This window comes from Pan troglodytes, chromosome 3 (assembly GCF_028858775.2).
Source record: "Pan troglodytes isolate AG18354 chromosome 3, NHGRI_mPanTro3-v2.0_pri, whole genome shotgun sequence".
Lineage (NCBI taxonomy): Eukaryota > Metazoa > Chordata > Mammalia > Primates > Hominidae > Pan > Pan troglodytes.
In genome coordinates, this window is record NC_072401.2 from 132,600,977 (window position 1) to 132,628,623 (window position 27,647).

The 27,647-nt window shown below is 35.7% G+C and overlaps 1 long non-coding RNA gene across 1 annotated transcript in view; it reads left to right on the top strand.

The window, feature by feature from the left end:
- The window catches only part of LOC129143769 (uncharacterized), a 150,770-nt gene that overhangs the window by 47,291 nt on the left and 75,832 nt on the right, over positions 1–27,647 (top strand). Inside the window, exon 2 of the long non-coding RNA XR_008547613.1 lies at positions 623–720. This is a non-coding gene — a long non-coding RNA (uncharacterized LOC129143769). The remainder of the gene's footprint in view (positions 1–622; positions 721–27,647) is intronic.

The window sequence follows — 27,647 nt, forward strand, 5'->3', positions numbered from 1 at the left end:
CACATATAGGCAGTTCCTAGCTTTGGTTCGGTCTCTGTTCAGGCTCTGCAATTCTCAGAATGTGGGTTTGTTGTCTTCATAATTTTGCCTTGCCTCTTAGTCATAAGAAGGCTGATGTATCTCAAATCATCTGGCCATATTTTAATCTGATAAGATTTTAAAAAATGGAATTTGTCCTGTTGTGTCTGCTGCTTGAGCAAGAAAACAAAAGCTCTCCAATGACTCATTCTTACCACTTACTGGTTAAATACAGGTTGTGTGACCTCCTGTAGTTGTAAGAGATACTGTTTTAATTATGGAAAATGGGCTTCCTGAGAAAGAGAAAGGCAGCCTGTGTCATTCAAAGCTAGCCCGCTACTATCGGCTATGCTTTGGTGGTGACAGAAGCTGGCCTGCTGCTCACAGTGAGGCCTTGGTGTTTTCTGTTGAACATAAGGACTTTTTTGGAATATTAGTGGAATATTAACATCAGACAAGGCAAATCTGCGACTGTGATTAATCAATGAAAAACAAGTTAGTAACATAAACTTGTATGATCACAGTATAAAATATATTTTTCTAACCACAAAAATGTCTAAATGTCTGCTGATTTTTTGAAACAGAGTCTCACTTTGTTGCCTAGGCTAGAGTGCAGCGTCGTGATCAAGGCTCACTGCAGCCTCAACATCCTGATCCCCAGTGTTCCTCCCACCTCAGCCTCCCAAGTAGCTGGGACCACAGGTATGTGCCACCACAATGAGCTAATTTTTATTTTTGTAGAGTCCTAGAGAAGTCTCCCTATGTTGGCTGGTCTCTAACTTCTGGGCTCAAATGAAACCCCCACCTCAGCCTCCCAAAGTGTTGGGATTAAAGGCATGAACGGCATCTGGCCCCCTTATCTTAACTAATAGGAACAACTGCCTATTCTTTAACAGTTATAGTTTATCCGTGGCCTAGTCTTTACTTCTTATAGGTAAGATGAATTAAAATGATCATAGATTGACCCCTGCCTCTTGATAGCATCCCATCTAGAGCAAAGCCTTGCTACCCAAAGTCCATTTCAATGTCAACCAAAGTCCAAAATATAATAATTCCTTTGTAACATCTTCTTACTAAAATGCCCCACATTTCCCCATGGTGTGTGTCTCACCTCCTCACAATGTGTTGGTCAAGTACAAGTGTGCTCGCAGGGGTCTTTACCTGGAAAGCAGTGGTGAATACCTCCACTCTTTGACTTCTCTAGTTCCAATAGCCTGTTGCTCCAAGTCACTCAGTCAGAAACTCCCATTGTTATATTCTAAACTTCGTGATTGTCAGTAGCTGTAGAACTATAAAAAAAATCTCAGTTTCAAGCATCCCACTTTAATCAACACTTACCTTTTTCCAACACTTTCTAATTTGTCTTTTTTTAGTGCCTACATTCCAAAAATATTTTTACTTCCTTAAAGTCTGTAATGAATTGACTTGACCCATTTTTTTCTATCTCATTAGCCATTTCTGTGCTGATCTTTTCTAGATATTATTCATGCTTGGTCCATTTTGTACTCTTCATTGCCCTTGGCCATTTATACATTTATACACAGTCCTTGCTCCAATTTTTCTATTAAACATATTTCATATAACTGCAACCTTGATAGAAACTAAATTCTCTATCTGTTCTGTTCCTTTCCCGGAAAAGCAGAATGTGCACATACATGAAAGATAACTGATCCATCCATCCATATAAAAAATAACTTTTCTGACTTAAATATGTAGCTACAAAATTTGTGTTTCATACTTTCTTACTCTCCCCCAAAAATATTTCACATGCCTTTGTCTCTTTTGAACATCCCATACATATTCTATCTTCCTATCCTCAGCTGATAATTTCCTTCTATTCTGCAGGGGACTGAATATTTATGCCCGCCCCGCATCGTGGCTCCCACCAAATTTAGATGTTGAAATTGTAACCTCCCAATGTGATAGCATTACAAGATGGTGCCTTTAAAGGATAATTAGGTCATGAAGGTAGAGCCCTCATGAATGAGATTAGTGCCCTTATAAAAGGAACCCAACTTCTTTTTGCCAGGTGAGAATACAGTCCTGTTGTGCAACCCCAAAGAGGGCTCTCACTGGAATCGAACCAGGCTGGCACCCTGATCACCCTGATCATGGGACGTACAGCCTCCAGAACTGTGAGAAATACATTTTTGTTGTTTGAAAGTGACTCAGACTATGGCAGTTACAGCAACCTGAATTAGTGAAGTACTATTCCAATGAGATAATTTGAAGCATTTGGAAGAGTCTAATTTTCCAGGCATCAAATTTAGCAATGAAACTGTACCTTTACCAATATATTCTATAGTCCATTCTGATGTCACAAGTTTTTATTTTTATTCAAAGCCCCCTCTTTAGAGCTGTATCCTGGATCATTATTTTTTTCATCTTTTCTCACATACTTTTTTCCGGAAATTACGTCTTCTCCCTCTGGTATAATTAATTGTCTTTTTACTTAATCATCCCATCAGATTAAATACATGTTGTAATATCTTCCATCTTTAAAAAAAAAATTTCTCTGATCACACATGCCGCTATTTATCCAATGTCGTTCCTTTTTATAGCAAGTATCCTTGCAAGTGTTGTTTTTATTTGCTGTTTCAATATTTTACTTCTGACTCTCCATTAAAACATATTTTATTATGAAATACGTTATATAATCAAAATGACAATACATACACTATTTCAAGAAATTGAAGATGACATTAACTGTAGGACATATCACTATTTTATCTATCAATAAGAGAGCATCAACAGTAGCAGGTAAAACTATAATAACAACATTGATTGGCAGATACATTGCAATGGTGGTAATGTGAAAAATGAACATTTTAGAAATGCAGTACCATATTATTTTTATTAATATAGTAGAAGAATTTAGCAAATAATATTCTTGTGCACATATAATAATAAAAAGAAGGACTCTGGTTTGGGGTTATACTGCTGACTCCTTTCAAGTCACTACCCCTCCTCTTTACTTTATGCTTCACATGTGGGCAATCTGTGGTGGAAGGTGGCACAGGCTCTTAATTCCAATCAAACTAGGCGAACCTCAGCTGTAGGGGGCAAGCTCCACTATGGTATTCTGGTCATTTTGCACATATCTAAATAGGCCACGTGGGCATAGGCTTGACCCGCACCTGGTCTGAGTTTTCACTGGAGCATGGTGTGATCTGATCTGCCTGGGACATGAGTGGGATCCTCGTAAGAAGCTGTTCTGAGATAATCTCCCACTCGCCTCTTTGTCTTACTTGGGAGGCTGGGGGAAGGCAGTGTTTCTGAATCTATCAGTTTCTGAGGTATGGGAATATTGGCTTTGCTTTCCCCCTCAGAGTAGAGCTATAAAATTTAGACTCCTCAGTAATGAGATATTCTACTACTCATGTTGTAATTAAGCACTTTTGTTGTGATGCCAGCCTTCTTGGTATATGGGACCGGGATCACAGGGTTCCATCATTTTTCCCCTTGTTCTTTTTTTGCTATCTATGCACATAATAAGCTATGCTAATGTAGATATTACTGAGGCGATGCATCAGTCCTTGGCTTTTCCTGTCTTCTGCATCTGTAAGCTTGACACCAGCCTCACCAGCTCCACCTTCTGACCAACATAAAGCCCAGTACCACCTGCATCCTCTTGCTTTTCTTTCACTTTAGACTTAATGTGGGCCCTTCTACTTCTGTCAAAGACAAAATTAAAACAAATTTAGTTTAAAGATCTCAGTCAGCATTATTGTAAATTGGGCAACACTCCATTCTATGAAATAAAATAAGTGTTCCAATGAGCTGCGTGGAGGGGGGTGGTTTTATGAAAAAAGTAGCCAAAGAAAGCAGAAACAAAGATCAAAGTGCAGATTGGTCATTTCAAAACTTATTTTCCTTGGAAGGTGGGGTCAGGGACACAGAATAATAGAAAAATAACTGGTTACCATCAGGTTGCTTCAGGTTTCATTTTGTTGTAAGGATTAAAATGAAGGAAATTTTGTTATGCCAATCGAAACTGGCCTGCTTAGGAAACTAGACAGTTTTCTCTCTCTCCTGATCTCCTGGAAGGCCAGACTACAACTCAGTTTCAGTTTGGTGATGTGGAGCCTCAGCATGAGTGACTTTATTTTGATTTTTAGTGTAGCCTATTGGGGCTTAGTGGAGGAGCTTAGTCTGCAACAATGACGTCTTATAATTTTTATTCAACACCTCAAATCTATTAATGCCCATGTGTCATTCATCTTAAGATTCATAAATTTCCAGGCAGTAGGGGATGCCTGGAATTTCCTAGCAGGGAATGCTAGGACCTCAAATAGCACAGCAGGTATACTTCTGTAGAGCATGATTGTTATTTTTAAAAATATAGCTGGGAGCTGTGATCATGCCACTGCACTCCTGTGTAACAGAGTGAGGACCAGTCTCAAAAAAAAAAAAAAAGACTAAAGAAAAGAAATAGAACTGGGAATGTTATTATTTTGTCATAGTGAATGCTTGTTAAAATATACCTAACCACTAGTAGGTAGTTTGTGTGAATTCCCATTATTCCATATCTTTTTTCAAGCTTTGGAAGAGTCTTCTTTCTTTTGATTTTAAAATGCTTAAACATATTCTTGATATTCTCTCCTGGACATTATAAAGTATTATTTTTCATATTTAAATTATTATTTATACTAGAATTGTATAATTAGTGAAAACAATATTTCGTGGTATATAAATGCATCCAATTTTTTGACACTGATACCCAATTATTCCAATAAAATCTATTAATACTCTTCTTGCTTTGCTGATCCATAATGCCATCTTTGTAATGACATATGCCTTTTCTTTCGTATCTGATTGAGTTTCTTTCTGGGACCAAAATTCTGTTCCACTGGTTTATTTCATTATTCAATATACTAAGGGGGTATTAAATTACTTAGCAAAAGTTTATTTAAAACAAATTTATTTAAAACAAAATCACCATATTTGAATAAGTACTATCTCTAGTCTCATTATTGGTCATAAACATTTTTAATTTTGTTTTTATTTTCCCCCTGCCATAAACACAGCCTCCACATACCAGTATACCCATGTGTATGCATATATAAATATTTATATAATTGAGAAAATTGTATATATTGTACTGTGTTGAATAATTTACTTTTTATCAAAATAACATTTAAAAATATTGAATGTATTTGTTAACCATTTGTAAATTTAGAAGAAATATTTTTTAAAAATATTTCACCAGCAAAAATGAACTTATTACGAAAGAAAGGGATATAAACCTAGAGAGAGAATGACTGTGGTGTGGCAGATGGTGTAGATCCCCATCACCTATCTTCTTGGCCAACCTCTCCTTTCAGCTCCACTTTCTTTTTATCTTTAGCTGTGAGAGATCATACTGACTTTGATAGCTCCATGCCCCAAGTACCTGACCCTCTATTTCTCTCCCTGAGAGCTTTAACTGTGTATCCCAAGCTTGCTCAATAAAAGACAACTGCAACCAAGAAGTGTGAGAAAACTGACACTTCCCAAGAGCAAACTCTAAAGCCATGGGGGCTCAAAGCCAGCCAAATAATGCCCCAACCTCTCTATATTCTGGTGGACAGTTCTGGGAGGTGTTCTATATCACATCTTAGAGGCAGTCAATGAGATTAACCCTCAGTTGCCCACAGTGGAAACTTACTTCTTCAGGCAATTTTCATTGTCTTTAAAATGTCTCGTTTTTACTCTCTTCATACTCTCAATTGTGAGTCCTGGCATCATGTACTAACACCCTTCTCTTAGTTCTTATTTTAGAATCTGCTTTTGTGGGAATTAAAATTAGGACACATGCCATCATAAAATGTACAATAGCTTCAAAGAAATAATATAGTCAGATGTATATCAGATGTAATAAGACAGATTTATTAAATAGTTCATTAGAGAAGATAAATATGATAACATAACTAGTTCATTCAAAAATAATACAGCTAAAATGGGAATTTTTACTAAAAGAGGGAGCAGAGATTCTGACTATATATACACACGCATATGTGTGTACACACACGTCTTTCACTGTGTATACATATATACACAATATGCATGTGTATACACATACACACATAAAAATGAAGAGTATCTATATAAGTATTATATATCCTTAATGAGAAAAAGCTTGTTGATTTTGTATAAAGTTTTAGTTGTGCAAGATGAATAAGTTCTAGAGATCTACTGTACAACACAGTACTTATACTTAACAATACTGAATCATGCACTTAGAAAATTTGTTAACAGCCCTGTTAACACCAGCCCTGTTAACTCTCCCTTTTTGTGGTTAGTGTTTTTACCACTAATAGGAATAAAGGCCCAACAAACCTTTGGAGATGATGGATACATTTATTATCTTGGTTGTGGTGATGTTCTCATGGTTATATGCATATGTCCAAACTCATTAACATGTATACATTGAATATGTGCAGTGTTTTGTATCAATTATACTTCTGCTATAAAAAAACTGTTGAAAAGAAACAAATTGAAAGGTTAAATTATTACAAACCTAAAAATACAAAATGCCATATAAATAAGAATAAAAAATTTAAAAGTTAATGTACTACAAAGAATTTTCTTCATTCATAGACTTTATTTTTAGAACTGTTTTAGGTTTACAGAAAAATAAGCAGAATACAGTACATAGCATTTTCATACTGGTTTCTTTAACTTAACAATACATATTTAAGGTTCCTCTATGTCTTTTTATGTTTTTAGAGTTGATTGCTTTTTATCTTTGGGTAATATTCTACTGTATGGATATATCACAGATTGTTTAGCCATTCACCTATTGAAAGATGTCCTGGTTGCTCCCAGATTCTGGCAATTATGTATAAAGCTTCTACAAATGTTTGTATGCATGTTTTTATTTTGACATTAGTTTTCAACTTACCAAATTTTCAATTTGGGTAAACAGGAAGAAACATGATTGCTGGGTTCAATTAGTAAGAACAGGTTTAGATTTATAAGAAATAACCAACCTGTATTCCAAAGTGGTTGTATCATTTTGCATTCCCAGTGGTAGCAAATGAGAGGTCCTGTTACCGTACATCTTCGCCAGCATTTGCTGTTGATAGTATTTTGGATTTTAACATTTCTAAACATATGTAGTGGAATCTCATTTTTGTTTAAATTTGCAATTTCCTATAACATAAGAAGTTGAACCTCTTTTTGTATGTTTATTTTTTATCCTTACATCTTCTTTAGCAAGATATATGTTCAGCTCATTTTTAATTAGTTTTTTTTGTACTTTTTAATTTTAAGTTCAGGAGTACATGTGCAGGACGTGCAAGTTTGTTACATAGGAAAATGTGTTCCATGGTGATTTGCTGCACAAATCATCCTATCACCTAGGTATTAAACCCAGCATCTTTTAGCTATTCTTCCTGATGTTCTCCCTCCTCTCCCCGCTGACCCTCTGACAGGCTCCAGTGTGTGTTGTCCCCCACATTATGTGTCCATGTGCTTTCATCATTCAGCTCCCACTTATAAGTGAGAGCACGTAGCATTTGGTTTTCTGTTCCTGTGTTAGTTTGCTAAGGATAATGGCTTCCAGCTTCATCCATATTCCTGCAAAGGACATGATCTTGTTCCTTTTTATGACTGCATAGTATTCCATCGTGTATATGTACCCCATTTTCTTTGTCCTGTCTATCATTGAAGGGCATTTAAGTTGGTTAAATGTCTTTGCTACTGTAAATAGTGCTTCAGTGAACATACATGTGCATGTATCTTTATAATATTTTATGCTCCTTTGGGTATAGCAAGTAATGGGATTGCTGGGTCAAATGGTATTTCTGCCTCTAGGTCTTTGAGGAATCACCACACTGTCTTCCACAATAGTTGAAGTAATTTACAACTCCTACCAATAGTGTAAAAGCATTCCTTTTTCTCCACAACCTTGCCAGTATCTGTTCTTTTCTGACTTTTTAATATTATCCATTCTGACTGGTTTGAGATGGTATCTGTATCAGTCCATTCTCACATTGATATAAAGAACTGCCTGAGACCAGGTAATTTATAAAGAAAAGGGGTTTAATTTATTTATAGTTTGACATGGCTGGGAGGCCTCAGGAAATTTACAGTCATGGTGGAAGGGAAAGCAGGCACATCTTACATGGCCGCAGGTGAGAGAGAAGTGAGTACACAGGAAAAAAACTGCTACTTTTAAATCCATCAGATCTCATGAGAATTCACCCACTATCACAAGAACAGCATGGGGAAAACAGCTCCCATGATCCATTCACCCCCCTTCCTCTACAAGGGGAAATTACAGGTCCCTCCCTTGACATGTGGGAATTACAATTTGACATGAGATTTGAGTGGGGACACAGAGACAAACCACATTCGTATCTCATTGTGGTTTTAATTTGCATTGCTCTAATGACCAGTGATTTTGTTGGGCTTTTTTTCACATGTTTGTTGTCTGCATGTATGTCTTCTTTTGAGAAGTGTCTGTTCATGTCTTTTGTCTAATTTTTAATGGTTTTTTTCTTGCAAATTTGTGTAACTTCCTTGTAGATGCTAGATATTAGACCTTTTTCAGATGGATAGATTGCAAAAATTTTCTCTCATTCTGTAGGTTGTCTGTTCACTCTGCTGATAGTTTATTGTGCTGTGCAAAATTTTTTTAGTTTAATTAGATCCCATTCATCAATTTTTGCTTTTGTTGAAATTGCATATGGTGTCTTCAACCTGAAATCTTTACCGGTGCCTATGTCCTAAATGGTATCAACTAGATAGTCTTCTAGGGTTTTATATTTAATTATTTAATCCATCTTGAGTTGATTTTTGTATACAGTGTAAGGAAGGGGTCCAGTTTCAATCTTCTGTTTATGGCTAGCCAGTTCTCCCAGCACCATTTATCAAATAGGGGATCATTTTCCCACTGCTTGTTTTTGTCAGGTTCGTGGAAGATCAGATGATTGTAGGTGTGCAGTCTTATTGCTTGGTTCTCTATTCTGTTCCATTGGTCTACGTGTCTGTTCTTGTACCAGTACCATGTTGTTTTGGTTACTGCAGGTTTGTAGTGTAATTTGAGGTTGGGTAGCATGATGCCTCCAGCTTTGTTCTTTTTCCTTAGGATTGTCTTGGCTATTTGGGCTCTTTTTTTGGTTCCATATAAATTTTAAAATAGTTTTATTCTAATTCTGTAAAGAATGTCAATGGTAGTTTAATGGGAATAGCATTGAATCTATAAATTGCTTTGGGCAATTTTTGCTCTTGTTGCAATTGCATATGGTGTCTTCAACATGGCCATTTTCACAATGTTGATTCTTCATGCTGCTATAAAGATACATGTACACGTATGTTTATTGTGGCACTATTCACAATAGCAAAGACTTGGAACCAACCCAAATGTCCATCAATGATAGACTGGATTAAGAAAATGTGGCACATATACACCATGGAATACTATGCAACCATAAAAAAGGATGAGTTCATGTCCTTTGTAGGGACATGGATGAAGCTGGAAACCATCATTCTCAGCAAACTATCGCAAGGACAAAAAACCAAACACCGCATGTTCTCACTCATAGGTGGGAATTGAACAATGAAAACACTTGGACACAGGAAGGGGAACATCACACACTGCGGCCTGTTGTGGGGTGAGGGGAGGGGGGAGGGATAGTATAAGAGACGTACCTAATGTAAATGATGAGTTAATGGGTGCAGCACACCAACATGGCACATGTATACATATGTAACAAACCTGCACGTTGCGCACATGTACCCTAGAACTTAAAGTATAATTAAAAAAAGAAAAAAAAATTGATTCTTCCCATCCAAGAGCATAGAATGTGTTTTCATTTGTTTGTGTCATCTCTGATTTCTTTGAGAAGTGGTTTGTAGCTCTCCTTGAAGAGATACTTCATTTTCCTTGTTAGCTATATTCATAGGTATTTTATTATTTTTGTGGCAATTGTGAATGGGAGTTTATTCATGATTTGACTCTTGGCTTGCCCATTGTTGGTGTATAGGAATAATAGCAATTTTTGCACATTGATTTTGTATCCTGAGACTTTGTTGAAGTTGCTTGTCAGCTTAAGAAGTTTTGGGGCTGAAACTATGTGGTATTCTAGATATGAGATCATGTTATCTGCAAACAAAGATTGTTTGCGTTTCTCTCTTCCTATTTGAATTCCAGTATTTCTTTCTCTTGCCTGATTGCCCTGGATTACATTGAATACGAGTGGTGAAAAACAGCATCCTTGTCTTGTGCTGGTTTTCAGGGGAATGCTTCCAGCTTTTGCCCATTCAGTAGGATATTGTCTGTGGGTTTGTCATAGATGTCTCTTATTATTTTGATGGATGTTCCTTCAATATTTAGTTTATTGAGAGTTTTTAACATGAAGGGATGTTGAATCTCATCAAAGGCCTTTTCTGCATCTCTTGAGATAATCATGTGGTTTTTCTCTTTAGATCAGTTTATGTGATGAATCACATTTATTTATTTGCATATGTTGAATCAACCTTGCATCCTGGGGATGAAGCCTACTTGATTGTGGTGATAAGCTTTTTGATGTGCTGCTGAATTTGGTTTGCCAGCATTTTGTTCAGGAATTTTGCATTGATGTTCATCAGGGATATTGGCCTGAAGTTTTGTATGTGTGCATGTGTAGTATCTCTGCCAGGTTTTGGTATCAGGATGATGCTGGCCTCATAGAATGAGTTAGGGAGGGCCGGGCGCAGTGGTTCACGCCTGTAATCCCAGCACTTTGGGAGTCCGAGGCGGGCGGATCACGAGGTCAGGAGATCGAGACCATCCTGGCTAACACGGTGAAACCCCATCTCTACTAAAAATACAAAAAATTAGCCGGGCGTGGTAGCGGGCGCCTGTAGTCCCAGCTACTCGGGAGGCTGAGGCAGGAGAATGGCGTGAACCCGGGAGGCGGAGCTTGCAGTGAGCCGAGATCGCGCCACTGCACTCCAGCCTGGGCGACAGAGCGAGACTCCGTCTCAAAAAAAAAAAAAAAAAAAAAAAAGAATGAGTTAGGGAGGAGTCCCTCCTTTTCAATTTTTTGTAATAGTTTCAATAGAAATGGTATCAACTCTTTCTTATAACAATAGTAGAATTCAGCTGTGAATCCTTCTCGTCCTGAGCTTTTTTTGGTTGGTAGGCTATATTACTGACTCAATTTCAGAATTCATTATTGGTCAATTCAGGGATTCAATTTCTTTCTGATTCAGTCTTAGAAAGATGAATGTGTCCAGAAAATTGTTCCTTTCTTCCAGATTTTCCAGTTTGTCTTCATAGAAGTGTTTGTGGTGTTCTCTGATGACTGTATTTCTGTGGGATCAGTGGTGATATCTCCTTTTTCACTTCTGATTGTGTTTATTTGAATCTTCTCTTTTATTCTTTTTATTCTAGCTAGAAGCCTATCTGTTTTCTTAATTTTTTCAAAAATCTAGCTCCTGGCTTTGTTGATTTTTTTGAATTGTTTTTCATTTTTCTATCTCCTTCAGTTCAGCAATAATCCTAATTATTTTTTGTCTCCTGCTAGCTTCAGGGTTTGTTTGCTCTTGGTTTTCTAGTTCTTTTAGTTGTAATGTTAGGTTGTTTACTTGAGATCTTTCTAGCCTTTCGATGTGAGAATTTAGTGCTATTAATTTTCCTCTTAACACTGCTTTAGTTGTGTCCCAGAGATTCTGGTATGTTATCTCTGTTCTCATTAGTTTGAAAGGACCGCTTGATTTCTGCCTTAATTTTATTATTTACCCAGGAGTCTTTCAGGAGCCGATTGTTCAGTTTTTATGTAGTTGTGTGGTTTGGAGTGAATTTTTAAGTCCTGAATTCTAATTTGATTGTGCTGTGGTCTGAGAGACTGTTTGTTATGATTTCAGTTCTTTTGCATTTTCTGAGGAGTATTTTACTTCCAATTATGTGATCAATTTTAGAGTACATGCCATGTGATGAGAAGAATGCATATTCTGTTGTTTTGGGGTGGAGAGTTCTGTAGATATCTATCAGGTCCACTTGATCCAGAGCTGAGTTCAAGTCCTGAATGTCTTTGTTAATTTTCTGTCTTGATAATCTCACTTATATTGTCAGTGGGTGTTAAAGTCTCCCACAGTTATTGTGTGGGAGTCTAAGTCTCTTTGAACTTTTCTGGTAACTTGCTTTATAAACCTGGGTGCTTCTGTATTGGGTGCATATATATTTAGGATAGTTAGCTCTTCTTGTTGAATTGAAGTCTTTACCCTTATGTAATGTCCTTTTTTGTCTTTTTTTATCCTTGTTGGTTTAAAGTCTGTTTTGCCAGAAAGTAGGATTGCAACCCCTGCTTTTTCTACTTGCCATTTGCTTGGTAAATTTTCCTCCATCCCTTTCTTTTGAGCCTATGTGTGTCATTGCATATGAGATGGGTTCTCTTAAAGACAGCATACCAATGGGTCTTGGTTCTTTATTCAGCTTGCCAGTCTGTGTCTTTTAATTGGGACATTTAGCCCATTCCATTTAAAGTTAGTATTGTTATGTGTGAATTTGGTTCTGTCATCATGATGCTAGCTGATTATTTTTCAGACTTGTTTATGTGGTTGTTTCATAATGTCACTGGTCTGTATACTTAAATGTGTTTTTGTAGTGGCTGCCAATGGTTTTTCCTTTCCATATTTAGTGCTTCCTTCAGGAGCTCTTGTAAGACAGGTTTGGCGGTAATAAATTCCCTCAGCATTTATTTGTGTGAAAAGCATCTTATTTCTCTTTTGCTTATGAAGATTAGTTTGGCCCAATATGAAATTTGGGATGGAATTTCTTTTCTTTAAGAATGTTAAATATTGGCCCCCAATCTCTTCTAGCTTATAGGGTTTCTGCTGAAAAGTTCACTGTTAGTCTGATGGGTTTCCCTTTGTAGGTTACCTGGCCTTTCTCTGTGGCTGGCCTTGACATTTTTCTTTCATTTTGCCTTTGGAGAATCCAATATTGTGTGTCTTGGTGATGATTTTTTTGTGGAGCATCTTACTGGGGTTCTCTGCATTTCCTGAATTTGAATGTTGGCCTGTATTGCTAGGTTGGGGGAGTTTTTCTGGATGATATCCTAAAATATGTTTTCCAGCTTGGTTCTATTCTCCCCATCTCTTTCAGGTACCCCAAATCAGTCATAGATGCAGACTCTTTACATAATACTGTATGTCTCAGAGGTTTTGTTCATTCTTTTTCATTCTTTTGTCTCTATTCTTGTCTGCTTGTCTTATTTCAGAAAGATGGCCTTCAAGTCCTCTGCTCAGTCCTTTCTGCTATTAATACTTGTGATTGTGAAGTTCTTATAGTGTGATTTTTAGATCTAACAGGTCAATTATATTCCACTCTGAACTGGCTATTTTGGCTGTCAGCTCCTGTATTGTTTTATCCTGATTCTTAGCTTATTTGCATTGGGTTACAACATGCTCCTTTAGCTTAGTGAAGTTTGTTATTATTCATCTACTGAAGCCTACTTCTGTCATTTCAGCAACCTCAGCCTCATCTCAGGTCTGAGCTCTTGATGAAGAGGTGTTGCGGTCATTTGCAGGAAAAGGGGCACTCTGATTTTTTGAGTTTTCAGTGTTCTTTGCATTGATTCTTTCCCATCTTTGTTGGCTTATCTACCTTCCATCTTAAAGATTTCTGCTCTTTGAATGGGGTTTTTGTGGTTTGTTGTTGTTGTTTTCTGTTTGTTTTTCTTTTAACTGTCTGGCCATTCTTCTGTAGGGCTGCACACTTTACTAGGGCTCCATTCCAGACTCTAGTTGCCTCAGTTTTTTTCTGTACCTGGTGATCTCACCAGTAAAGTCTGTGACACAGCAAAGATGACAGTCTGCTCCTTCCTCTGGAAACTTTATCCCAGGGGGATACTGACCTATTGCCAGGCCAAACATGACTGTTGTAGGTGGCTGGAGACCCCTGTTCTGAGGTCTCACCTAGTCAGGAGGAATGGGATCAGGGACTCGCTTAAAGAAGCAGTCCAGCTGGTTTTTGGTAGAGCATCTGTGCTGTGTTGGGAATCCCTTGAGCCCCTTATCCATTTGGACTGTCCAAGGCCCACAGCCTGGACCAACTGAGAAGCCCGAAAGGCCAAAGTGGTGGCCTGCCCTACCCCTCAGTCACTCTGTCCCAGGAAGAACACAGGCATGAGTGGCTAGATGCCCTGGCTGGGAGGACCTACCCTGTGAGGAGGAGTGGAATGGTGTCCCACTAAAAGAAGCAATCTGGCCACTCCTTGACAAACCAGCTGTGTCATGGTGGGGATCACTTCTGCCCCTATCAGCTTGAACTCTCCAAAGCCCACAGGCTAAATGGCTGAGTTGTCCAACCAACCCGGTGGACAACTCCCCTTCCCTGGCAACTCCATCCCAGAGGAAGATCAGAGCTCTGTCACTAATACATGCCGGTGGGCATGGCCGGAGGGTCTGGTTGGGACATCCTCCCCAGTGACCAGAAATGGATCAGGTCCCACTTAAAGAAGCAGTCTGGCCGCTATCTGCCAAAGCCACTGTGTTGTGTTGCTCAGGGGACCCCTCCTCATCCAGATGTTTGGACTCTCCAAAGCCCGCAGACTGGAACAGCTGAGTTGACCAAACAGCAGCGATGGCACCTGCCCCACCCCCTAGGGCTTTGCTGAGTCTCAGACAGGCTCCACCCTGTTGCCTGTGGCTGGCTGGAATTCCAAGCCAGTGCATCTTATCTTGTGAGGTGTCCTGGAAGTGGGGCCCACGTAATGACACTGCTCAGTTCCCTGGATTCTGCCCCATTCCTAAGGGTACGTGCGGACCTCCCGCCTTGCCTGAATTGCAGACACCTTTGTGGGGGATCCTAAGGAAGGAATGTGTAAAGCTCTTGAGTCTCTGTGCTTGGCTGAGCAGCTGCTCTGTCAAGATTTCACACTGTTATGTGTGTCAGACCCATGGCTTTTGTAGCATGGGCTCAGAAGGGGATCTCCTGATCTGCAGGTTGCAAAGATCTCTGAGAGAAATGTGGTTACCAGGGGTTGCAGTCACTTATCGCTTCTCTTGGCTTGGAGTGGGGGTTCCTTTGGCTCTGTGTCACTCCTGCATGGGTCATTGTCCCACCCACCCTACTTTTGTTTGTTCTCCATGTGTCCAGTTTTTTCCTAATCAGTCCCAATCCGAGAACCTGGATATTTCAGTTGAAGGTGCTGTATTCACTTGCCCTTTCCGTTCGTCTCTGTGACGATTTTCAAAAAATAGAGCAAATTGCTCTATTTTTTGAAAATCCACAATTTGTATTAATATGTGTAGATTATAAAGAAAAAAATAAAGAAAAGTTAAATGAGAATTGTAGCATATTATTTTCAAATTATGAATATTGATTTGAAATGAAAAAAAGTCTTATAACCATACTCTAAATGTATTATTAGTTAGATTAATAATTACTTAGAAAAGAATATGTATGCAGATTTTTTAAAATACTTTAACTTTTCCAATGCATATGTACTTTATCAAAAAACAGGTTTAACACACTGAAAGGCACAATATGTATCCCTTCGTTTTTCCCACCAACATATCAATAAGTAAGTGGCCTTAGAATTCTCATATTAGAAATTTATTGTACTATATGAACTGAAATGACACCCATTTTTGTAAGTTAGATATATATGGGTAAATCCCCCATTTATCTGCCAGATATTTACATCTCTCTAAATATAGTGAATAGTGGATATGTTTCTCACATGACTTTAATTTTTCTAAAATTATGCATCAAATTAGTATAATTATTATAATGTCTCTCAATTTGTATTCTATTACAGCTATAAGAAATATTTGTATTTTACTTTAGGGTTGTGATAATTATTAGCATTAAGATTTTTCATTAACTTTGAGGTTTTGTTGTGGTTGAAGGCAAACATGATTTATCTAGTAGTGATCTAGAAGGACTGGAGGCTGGTCTATTTCCAATAACTGTGTCTATGGAGATGGTGATAATCCCATCTGCACCATTACAAAGACTAAATGTTCACATTCAAAATTCTAGAATTATGTTACAGATGTCTTTATCTCATTACGTGGTTACTAGGGGGTTGTTTCATCTGGTGTACTTTGATACTGTGTGTACCTTAACAAGCAATCTGGAATAAGCCTTCTGTTTATAGCACTAGAAAACAGAGCATTGTTATATATCATGGCTACTGTTAATTACACTGCCGTGCAAGACATCATTAAAGCTTGAAATGCTCAAGGCATGTCAGCAGAATTTGTTTTACTTAAGTTAAATTACTTTTAAGACTCAGATTTAAATAAACAATATATGTGACAATTAAGTATATCACTATATATCATTGCTTTTGCAGCTTTGGTTGAGACTAATCTATTGGCAAGTTCAGGTTGTTGGTCAAATTTAACTCTTTGTAGTCAGAAAAAAATTCCATTATTTCAATTAATTTCTGACAATTCCATTTCACTTTAATTGAATACACACGCATTTAATGTTCACTACATACACGATTTGAATTAAGTACAATGCATAGTAGACACAACTTCTGCCACAAAATTCTTTACAATTTGTGTTACCTACACATATTAAAAACTATAGTGCAAAGAAGACTAAAATAATTTGGAAAATAATTGCTGAATATTTGCATTGTATGTCTCTATTTAAATAGTGATAAAATGAAAGGTGATGAAGTTTGCACTGTGTATTGCTTATTTGATATATATGTATATATAAAATGACATTGAGCCAGGCACGGTGGCTCATGCCTTTAATCTCAGCACTTTGGGAGGCCGAGGCAGGCACATCACATGGGGTCAGGTATTTGAGACCAGCCTGGCCAACATGGTGAAACCCTGTCTCTACTAAAAATACAAAAATTAGGCGGGGATGGTGGCAGGCACCGGTAATCCCAGCTACTCGGAAGGCTGAGGCAGGAGAATTGCTTGAACCTGGGAGAAGGAGGTTGCAGTAACCCGAGATGGAGCCACTGCACTCCAGCCTCGGTGACAGAGTGAGACTCCATCTCAAAATAATAATAATAATAATAACATAAAATTTAAAGAAAAAAATTGCAAGAAATCATCAAACTTAAAACTTTTTATTGAAAGAGAATAATTAAAAGGAAAACATTAGGTTGGCATATTTGGCTATAAATGAGGAAAAAAATGTTACATGTGATTTTTTTTTTTTTTTTTGAGACGGAGTCTTGCTGTGTCACCCAGGCTGGAGTGCAGTGGCTAGCTCTCGGCTTACTGCAAGCTCCACCTCCCGGGTTCAAGCCACTCTCCTGCCTCAGCCTCCCAAGTAGCTGGGACTACAGGCGCCTGCCACCATGCCAGGCTAATTTTTTGTATTTTTAGTAGAGACGGGGTTTCATCGTGTTAGCCGGATGGTCTCAATCTCCTGACCTCATGATCCACTCACCTTGGCCTCCCAAAGTGCTGGGATTACAGGCGTGAGCCACCGTGCCTGGCCTACATGTGATTATTAAGAGAATGATGTATCACTCTCATATAGAACAGTGTATGTATGTATATATAGATGCATATCAGTTCTGTTACGTGTTAGCTGTTTAGTCTTAGACTAAATATGCAGTTTTGCAAAATCTTGCTTTCTTCATTTTAACATTAGCTTCCTGGCTTCTTTCAACCCAATATCATCACAGGTTAAAGAAAGCAGTCTTTTTGTCTACTTGCCTGAGTTGTTCTGAAACCTAAATAAAGCATTATGTTATAAAAAATGTTTAATAAAGGCTCGGTTATAAGGAAGCACTCAACTGCTCATCATCATTATATTTTGACTTATAATAGTGGTCTAAACAAAATAGAATATGTACTCTAGGCAAAGCCCAAAAGCTTTTAGTGTAGAGATTTCTTCATAACCAAATATGGTAATTAAGTTTCATCAAATTCTCGTAAGTACATTTGCCTTTTAAAATTTGTAATAACCAAAAGTGTATTTTAACTTTAAAAATCTATCTGTAATTGTTATACATTTATATTTAAGAATGCAACTAAGTTTACATTTGATGAATTTGAAAGAATAGTAACAAATTTATGAATATTCATTAACAATGCTATCTTGATTTTTTATCAGTGATACTGATTGTAATCAATATGAATTCCAAATGAGAATTTGAACACAAAAATAAAATAATTTTCCATTTTAATAGAAATTGAATGGAAGAGTTTAGGATAAAGCTCTGGAGCGAGACTTACTGCATTTGAATCCAGGTTCTGCCTCTTATTAACATGATAACCTTTGGCAACTTACACCCTCATGGTGTGTTAATGTCTCTTCTCTAGAACAGAGAAAATAGCATACCTACCTCAAGGGTTATTGTAAGGAATAGGTAAATTAATATATGTAAAGCACTGCTGTTGACTGAATGTTAATGCCCCTGCCAAAAAATTTATATGTTGAAATCTTCCCCAGTGTGGTGGTACTAGGAAGAAGGGGGCTCTTGAAAGTGGGCAAGTAGGGACACCTTGCAAGGTGATTAATGCCTTTATTTTATTATTATTATTATTATTATTATTATTATTATTTTTTGGAGACAGAGTCTCGCTCTGTCGGCCAGGCTGGAGTGCAGTGGCACAATCTCGGCTCACTGCAACCTCTGCCTCCCAGGCTCAAGCAATTCTCCTGCCTCAGCCTTCTGAGTAGCTGGGATTACAGGCATGTGCCACCATGCCCGGTTAATTTTTGTATTTTTCATAGAGACGGGGTTTCACAATGTTGGCCAGGCTGGTCTCGAACTCCCAACCTCAGGTAATTCACCCACCTCAGCCTCCCAAAGTGCTGGGATCACAGGCGTGAGCCAGCGCACCTGGCCAATTAGTGCTTTTATAAGGGAGACTTGAGAGAGACCCATAGCCAGTTCTGCCATGTGAATTTACAGTGAGAAGATTGTTGTCTATGAGGAAGTAGGTCTTTACCAGACACTAACTATGTCAGCACGTTGATCTTGGACTTCACAACCTCCAAAACTGTGAGAGATAAATTTCTGTTGTTTATGTCACCCAGTCTCTGGTACTTTGTTATAGCAATTAGTGATGGCTAAAGCTGATTCCTGTCAGTTCTCCATGTAGCCTGGTATATTTTCATGTGGTAGACCATTACAGCAAAAAACCCTGTCTGTATTAATTTAATCCAGTGTATCTCAAAAATGTTCATTAACAAAATATCATTTCTCAAAAAAATTTGCACAATTCATATTAATGCCTCAAACAACTGTGAAACTAATATTTTAGATAAGAATTTAGTACAACATACTATTTTTTTGTTTTACATAAATTTTAAAAAATACTCCAAGACCAAAGATATATAGAGATTATTCTTAATTTTTTAGGTATTGTTTAAATATGACTTAGGACCTGTATTACTGACATGCAATCAGTTACTGCTTGCCCACTCTCAATGTCATTCCTGGTGGGTAAATAATTATATCTATGTGAGTTCCATTCCCCTCTTTTAGTAAAGAATGATGGCACATGAATAATATTTTAAAGTAAGTAAAAGTTAAGAGAATTATTTAGTCATTATAAAACCTATATTGAACATGTGTTATGTACCTGGTAACATACCAGGTGTAGGAGATTTACAAAGAAAGGACCTAAAGCTAAATGGAGATGGGGACAGCTAAGGAATTATGGTACTTTAGCTGTGTCTTAAGTGACACAGAAGGTGTCAATGATACAGGAAGCATTTTGTGCAAATATACAGGGCCCACATATTCTGAAAATATTTTTTCCCAACCATGTGACATCTGAGATTTATTTAATAACAGTTCAGAATACAAAACCCATAAATTTGTAGTAAATTTTAAAAGCTGTACAACCTTCAAACAACTGTGAAACAAAATATTGTTATGACATTGTAAAATAACAGCTTTATAAAATGAAATGGGTTATATTATGAGAACTCTACCATCAAAATCTGGAGCCATGAGTTGAATCTAATTTTACTTTAGTTAAATTTTTTATTTTCTCTTTACTTACACAAAAATAGAAACTTCTTAGAATTATAAAATTTAGGAGAAAATGGCAAGTGTTTTCTATCTGTGTCACACAGATTTGTAAATGTAGGTGCTATGGGTTCCAGAAATTAGGGAGAGTTCTAACTAGAAAAACAAAAGACAAAACAAAACAGAAAAATGACTTGTCTTCCATGAGAAGATGTCATATACCATTACTCAAAAAATGTATGTGGTTTCCATGTCTTATGGAATTTCAAGATTCATATATTTCATTTACCTAATGCCTCTATCACAGGTTACTATGAGCCCAGAATTTCCAATTATCTTCACATGACTCTGTTGCAGCAGTTGTTACTCAGTGCTTCGCTCTCAGTCTGAAGCACATCTTATGTTCTGTATAGCAGATATCATCACATATAGTTTATGTAAAAATAATTTATTAACAAAAAGAAAATTGTAAGATGGATTAAATAACTATTTTTGTAATTAATAATACCAAAGAAAAATGGAAAAGCATAGAGAAGATCTTTAGGTTTGATGCATTCTAGAAGATAATGGAAATCTTGAAAAATTAATAAACATGAAAAACATTTTCCAGTTATAACTTCATTAACTGTAATGCAGCTTATAAATCAATTTTTCATTGATTAATTAATGCAACATATATTTGATAAATATGCACTATGTGCAGGCATAGTACTAAATGAACGGATAACCATTCTTGCGATAAAATAATCAATAGTCTGCCAAGAATTCTAAGAGAATTTTTAAAATGAGGATGTAGAGTTAAATTATCAAATATTTTGGTAAAATTATAAAGAAGCTGAAAGAAGCACTTTTAAAATAAGTTTAGAATTGTTGCTGTATATAAGAGGTAATAGAAAATAATTGCCTCAAATGCTATTAAAGTGATACATTTATTAATTTTAACGATTGGATAAATAATAAGAATATTCATAGAGTAAAAGACAGTTTTTTCTATTTTCAATTAGGAAACAAAAAACTGAATTGATGCTGTCAAATTGATGATTTTCTTTAATTTTTAATGTATCATTGAGGATAAAATTTAAATTATAATTATGTGTATGCTAAAATTCATTATTCTTGAAGTGAGATTACTAGAAATTCTATATATCACTTTTGATAGACAAAAAAGTATAATTTTGCATTGCTGTGTATTTAACATTGGCAAAGTAATATATTCATAAAAACAAAAATATTGATGTTTAAAAAATTCACCATAATCATAATTATATAAAGCATTTTGTCACTTATAGTGCTCCATTGTTTTCAAAGAGACAATATTATTAGAAAATGTATGTCTCCACATTAGAAAATAGATTGAATTATATGTAAATGGTGTGGATAGGAATGATAAAGCAACTATTAAGATCTATATAAAAACATTCTGATTTTTAAACTTATGAATAACAAAAATTGTTTTTAAATCTACATTATCTTTACCTTAATATTGTATGAGATACATGTCTATTCAAAATAATCTTAGGCCTCTTATTCATTGTGCTTCAATCATTTATTTTTCTATTCCATTGAGATCAGCAAGAAGTATGCCTATACTGTGTGTGCACGTGTGTGTGTGTGCACGTGTGTGTGTATGTGTGTATATATTCCAAAGCTGATACATTTTTGAGGTAATAAATGCAAAATGTTTTGGAGCTGACATCGTATGTTAAGCTCACATATTAAACGAGCTCTTCTTTCTTCACTATTTCTTTAGCTCAGCATAAATTAGGACTTGCTTAAAATACAGCTTATTTAACATGGGAACATGGGTAAGTAGACACAATACTACCTTGAAAATGTAGGTACAAAACAACTTTAGCATTGAGACAAACTGCATAAAACAGATTTTAACAAACATGAGTCATCTCTGCTCATCAGCAGAAAGTAAAAGAGGAATCTACTTCCAGAAGAGGCATCTTATGAAATTAGAAAACATTTACACTTAATCTGAAAAATAATGTGACACATTCATGACTTTGATGAAATATATAAGAATTCATAGTTAGGTAATTCACTTCCAGCAAATTGGAATGAAATAGAAGTATTTAACTGGAGACCTTTCAAATCCAGCTTTTTCATTTTTATAATTAATAGTAAATAATAAGTTGTTTTCTGTGCATTTTTCCCATTGTTTTAACTGTATTTAATCTTCAGTAAATTGTATATGTGAAGTTTCAGGGTGAAATTGTTCTCTGATAAACTTTTGTTAGAATCTACTGCAGTAATATGCTAAAATCCCATATCGATTCTATTTTCAAGTATTTTCTAACTTAGCAGATTGTTAAATATTATTCATATTAATTTAATAACAATTTGAGAAATTGTACAAAAGGATGTGTAGTATTGAAGGTAAGTATAGAACACTAAATGACTATACTCTGTATATATATTTTTTTCAATAGGCTTTATTTTTAGAAATAGTTTTAGTACACAGAATTTAGAAGATAGTAAGTGGTACCCATTTATCTTGTACTCAATTTCCCTTATTATTAATACCTTTTATTAGTCAGATATATTTGTTACAATTAATGAACCAATATTGATACATGATATAATCAGATTATCTTAAATTCTATCTAATACAATTTGTTGTTTGTTGTTATTGTTGCAGGATCTCATTCAGACACAACATTTCATTTTGTTGTCATGTTTCTCTTTGGCTCTTCTTGGCTGAGACAGTTTCTAAGATTTTCCTGGTTTTTGATAATGTGAATACTTTTGAGGAGTATTGGTTAGGTATTCTATAGGATAAGCCTCCGTTGAAATTTGCCTGATGTTTTTCTTATGATTCGACTTGAGGTTATATATTTTTGAAAGGAAAATCACAGAGGTATTGGGTCATTTTCCTCCAGCATGTTAAGGATATATATTATCAACATGATGTATAATTGTTGACGTTGACATCTGGCTCAGGTAGTGTTTGTCAGGTTTCTCTACATTTTCTCTTCATTTTCTTCCATCCTTTCTAGAAGGAAGTCACTATATGCATTCCACACTTAAATAGTGGGGAGTAATTTGCCCCTTCCTGAAGGTAATAGTCCCCCTTATCCATGGTTTCACTTTTCATAGTTTCAGTTACCTGTAGTCAACTATAGTCCAAAAACATTACATGGAAAGTTCCAGAAATAAACAACTCATACAGTTTAAATTGTGTCCTGTTTTGAGTAACAGTGATTAAATTTTGCACCACCCCACTCTATCCCATCTAGGACATGAATCATCCTTTTGTCCAGCATGTCCATGCTGTAATGCTGCCTGCTCAGTAGTCACTTAGTAGCCCCCTGGGTTATCAGATTGACTGTCATGGTATTGTAAAGCATGTGTTCTATTAACCATTATTTTATTTAACAATGGTCACAAGTCCAAGAGTAGTGAGGTTGGCAATTTAGATATGCCATAGAGAAACTATAAAGTGCTTCCTTGAAGTAAAAAGGTGGATGTTTTTGACTTAACAAGGAGAGAAAAAGTATCCTATGCTGAGATTGTTAAGATCTAAGGTAAGAACAAATTACTACCTGTAAAATTGTGAAGGAGAAAAAGAAAATTTGTGCTAGTTTTGCTGTTGTGCCTCAAACTGCAAAAGTCGTGGTCACAGTGCATGATAAGTACTTAGTTAGGTGGAAAAGGCATTAATTTATGGGCAAAAGAGATGAACAGAAAAGTGTTCCAACTGATAAAAACAAATTGGGTTTTGTAGTACCTGTGGTTTCAGGCATCCACTGGAGGTCTTGGAATGTATCCTCCATAGATAAGGGAAGACTACTGTACATAGATTATTTGGAATTCTACTGCATGAGTGATTTATCTACTATTTCCTAATGGTTAATATATTCAACCATTTATTTATATGAGTATGGAATCACACATATTTATTTTATTTTACACTATGGACCTTATCAAATACTATTTTATTAATTTTATTGCTTAAATTATTCTAGCATTGACCAACAGGAACTCCTTCAGTGGGCTGGTTCCTGTGCCACTTTGATATATTTCTATCAATGTCCGTTTGTGGGTGTGAGTGTTCCAGGATTATCTTGTTTATTTTTTGCTTCAGTCCTACAACCAGACTTTCTTCAAGGAGTCCTGGCTCCTTTTATTGAAGAATAATATTAGAAACCAAAATCTGAGTGGTAGCTATGCTCTTTACTAGCAAAGTGTCCCTACATGTTTTGATTTATTTTAACCAGGGAAAAGATACCAAGCTCTGTGTTTATGGTTATGCTCTGAAAAAAAAAAAAAAAAACAAAAAACTGAAAGTGAAAATAACACCAGTTTACGGAGCACCCCTACAGCTTCCCAGTGCTCTGTTTAATAATTTAGGAAATAAATGATTTTGTAGTATAAGATAGTGTTATAGACAAAGATAAATTAATCAAAAATTGAATTGATTTGAAAATTTTAAAGAACACTCAAGAGAAAGAAAGTTCTTACTAAACCTATAGAAACTATGACTAGCAGATGAAAAGAAGGTCTAGATCAATGAAAAACAACTGACAAAATGAAAGTGATGGTGACAGGAAGGTGACTGGAAATGTCTAAAGAATTACTGTTGTTTGAAGTATATGGTGGGCTTTAATTGTGTTAAGTCTCTATTATATGCCTCTGTAGCATACATCTTTGAATACTGTTATTATTATTCCTAATTTGTCCAAGTTGTTGGCTTGTACAAAATTGTTCAATTCTAAGAAGCAGAACCAGTAATCCTTGCGTTTTAGCTATTGGGGTCACAGCTATTTAATGAGCATTGCTTTAAAATATGTATCTCATGTAGAAAGGCAATGCTCCAACTATGAAGAATACTGCTCTTATTAATTTGTTTCTTTAGCGGCACCTTAAAAAATGTTTCAACATGTTTTTCAGCTTCTAGGTGACTAGCGTATGGCAGGACAAGTCCCCATTGTCCCACCTCCTTGAAATAGTATGCATACCTTGGGCCAAGAAATGTTACACAAACATCTGTGATGACAAATTAGACAACCTGTGAGCCAAAGGACAAAGGCATTGACCAAGGCATTGAAGCCAGAGAAAGAAAATCTCTATTTAGGATCCATATTGTTCTTAACACAACAATGAAAATAGAAAATTTATCACCCAAACTTTTTCTTTTTGCCACTTTGCACTGAATCCCTATTCTACGTGCCCTGGACTTTGGCAAACACTAATCTAATTTTCATGACCATGGTTTTGCTTTTTCCTGTAATTTCAAATACCTGAAACTATATGTATAATAGATAACATATGTAGTCATATTTTTCTCATTGCATTAAGCATAACTCTTTGGAGATGCCTCTATATTGTTCCTCTATCAAGAGTTCACTTCTTTTCTTTGCTATGTAGTGTCCCATTATCTATATTTAGCACAAATGACTTTCCCATTTTTGCCTACCAGTGTTTTTCAGATTTTGTCAATTATGTATAAAGCTATGGTAAACATTCTAGTGCAGGTTTTTGCATGAATATGTTTTCATTTGTCTTGAACATGTGGGTGTGGGTGGGTGGATATGCGGATGTGGAATGCCCAGGTTAAATAGTATGTGTTTAACCATATAAGAAACTTCCAACTCATTTCCAATATGACTCTTCCCTCTCCCTAAAACAGCCTCCCAAACACTCAAGAAAATGAGCCTTTCCAACATAAGACATCAAATAGTAGGCCTATGTAGTGGTTTTCATGTAGCAGATATCCAAAGACTACAGCTTCAAAACAAATATGTTCTTTTGTAGTCTACAATAAAATTATTACTGTATACAATGTTTTCTTTTAAATCAGTGTGAGGCTTAAATGAGTTATTCTTTTAAAAATATTTTCTGTCCTTTCTCTATCTGCATATGTATATTTCATTGAGGTAATAAATCTACAAGATATGTTGTCTCTCTTACTTTAAATGATCATGATTTAGTAATAAATCAAGAGGAGTGCTGAGATTTGGTCTTAGGGCATCTGCACATTTTAAGATGTTACTTAGGTGAACCTGAAAGATTCTAAGCACAGCACTATCAGAGAGAGAAGAATGACAGGTACAACTCTGTTTATCATTTTTCTAGTAACTATAAGACCATTCCTGAAGTTCCTAGCCCTCATTAGATAAATTCTGATGTTTTATACAGAACAAATTAGTGGCTTTAAACTTCTTGGTATTGGTAATATTTATGAACATAATTAATCCCAATGAAGCTGATACTTCCAAAAGATGTTTGACAAACTATGACACTTTGATCATTTTCAGTAACTACTACCCTAAACTTTGTTATTTTGTTTTTGTGATGACAAGAAGTCATTTAGTAACAAAAATAGGCCTTTAAAGCCTATTTGTTATCATACCACCAGAAAAAAATAAGTCAATGTAGACCATCAAATAGTTTAGCCATTCACATTTATCTTGTTATTCTAAGTTTAAAAGGTATCTATCAACTAATATATTATTAAGCTGCTATATTAACATAGAAAATTTAGGGAAAGATTTAGAGAAAATTAAACTGGTAAGATCCTGTTTCTAAGACTGTGTAAGAAAGCTCACGAATACTTACCAAGGGGGTCTTAAAGTTCCCCTCACCTTGACTAAACTTTAGACAGGCTTCTTCCTAACTTGAAGCCCCTGAACTCCCTTTTCTTAGAATATTTATTTTAGAAAACTTACAAATTATTTATCTAAAAATTTGAGATGTAAATCTTTTTAATAGCCTCTTACAAGCTTGACAACCTGATGATGTTTTTTTTTCAAGGACCTTGGAGCCATCCTTTTGAAATGTAATCATGAAAAAAAGAATGCTCTTGTCTTCCAATTTCTGTGAGAAAGTGGGGGCCTAACTTTGGAGGGCACGTATCTCCAACTTTAAAACTACCTCTGGACTTGAAGATACAAGAAAGTTTACTTTTCCTTTTGGTAAAGCCAATTAGCAAACACAAATAACCTAAATTCTTTATTTAGCATGCCATCTCTTAAAAGTTGCTGTCTTTTGAGAATCTTTAAATAAATAATTAAAACAAAATAACATGAGATTCTAAAGAATGAAAGAGGTTTTGTTAAGTATACAAAATATATTTTATTGATGTCAGAAATTGTCTGTAAGGTGTTTTTCTTCTAATCTATTTCTAATGACTACTATCAGAAAGCTCTAGGGTATAATAAAAAATATGATACTAAATCCAAGGATACACTGCCTTATAGTCTATTAAACATCTTGAGTAGTATTGTTGATAGCACAAAATTGAGGCATTTCTCCTCAGGGGCATGCAAATTGCAATTGGTTTTGCAATCAATTGGTGCAGTTTCTTCCCTTCTAGTCTACCATAGTTCAAATTTTTATACACAGTCTTCTTCCAGCATGAATAAGAAAATATTACAGGCATAAACTATTGTGATACTTACATAAATAAATACATTTTAACTTTATACCGATTATGTAAAGACACCACAATTTTTAGAAATGTACTGGGATTTTTAAACTATTTAATTCAATCCTGTTTTGTAATACGTGAGGAAACTAAGTATAAATAATATAGCAAAGGTCAAAACTGTTGATTAATGGCAGATTTAGTATTCTCATCTAGAATCCAGCTTATAGTACAGTTCCGTTTTCATTTTTACATGCCGAATATAATACTTTATAAACCTTTATCAATCTCTTTTGAAATCAATATATTTCATTCAGTATTATGTACTATATATATGTAGGGTTAAATGGAAAGGAAACAAAAACAGTGGC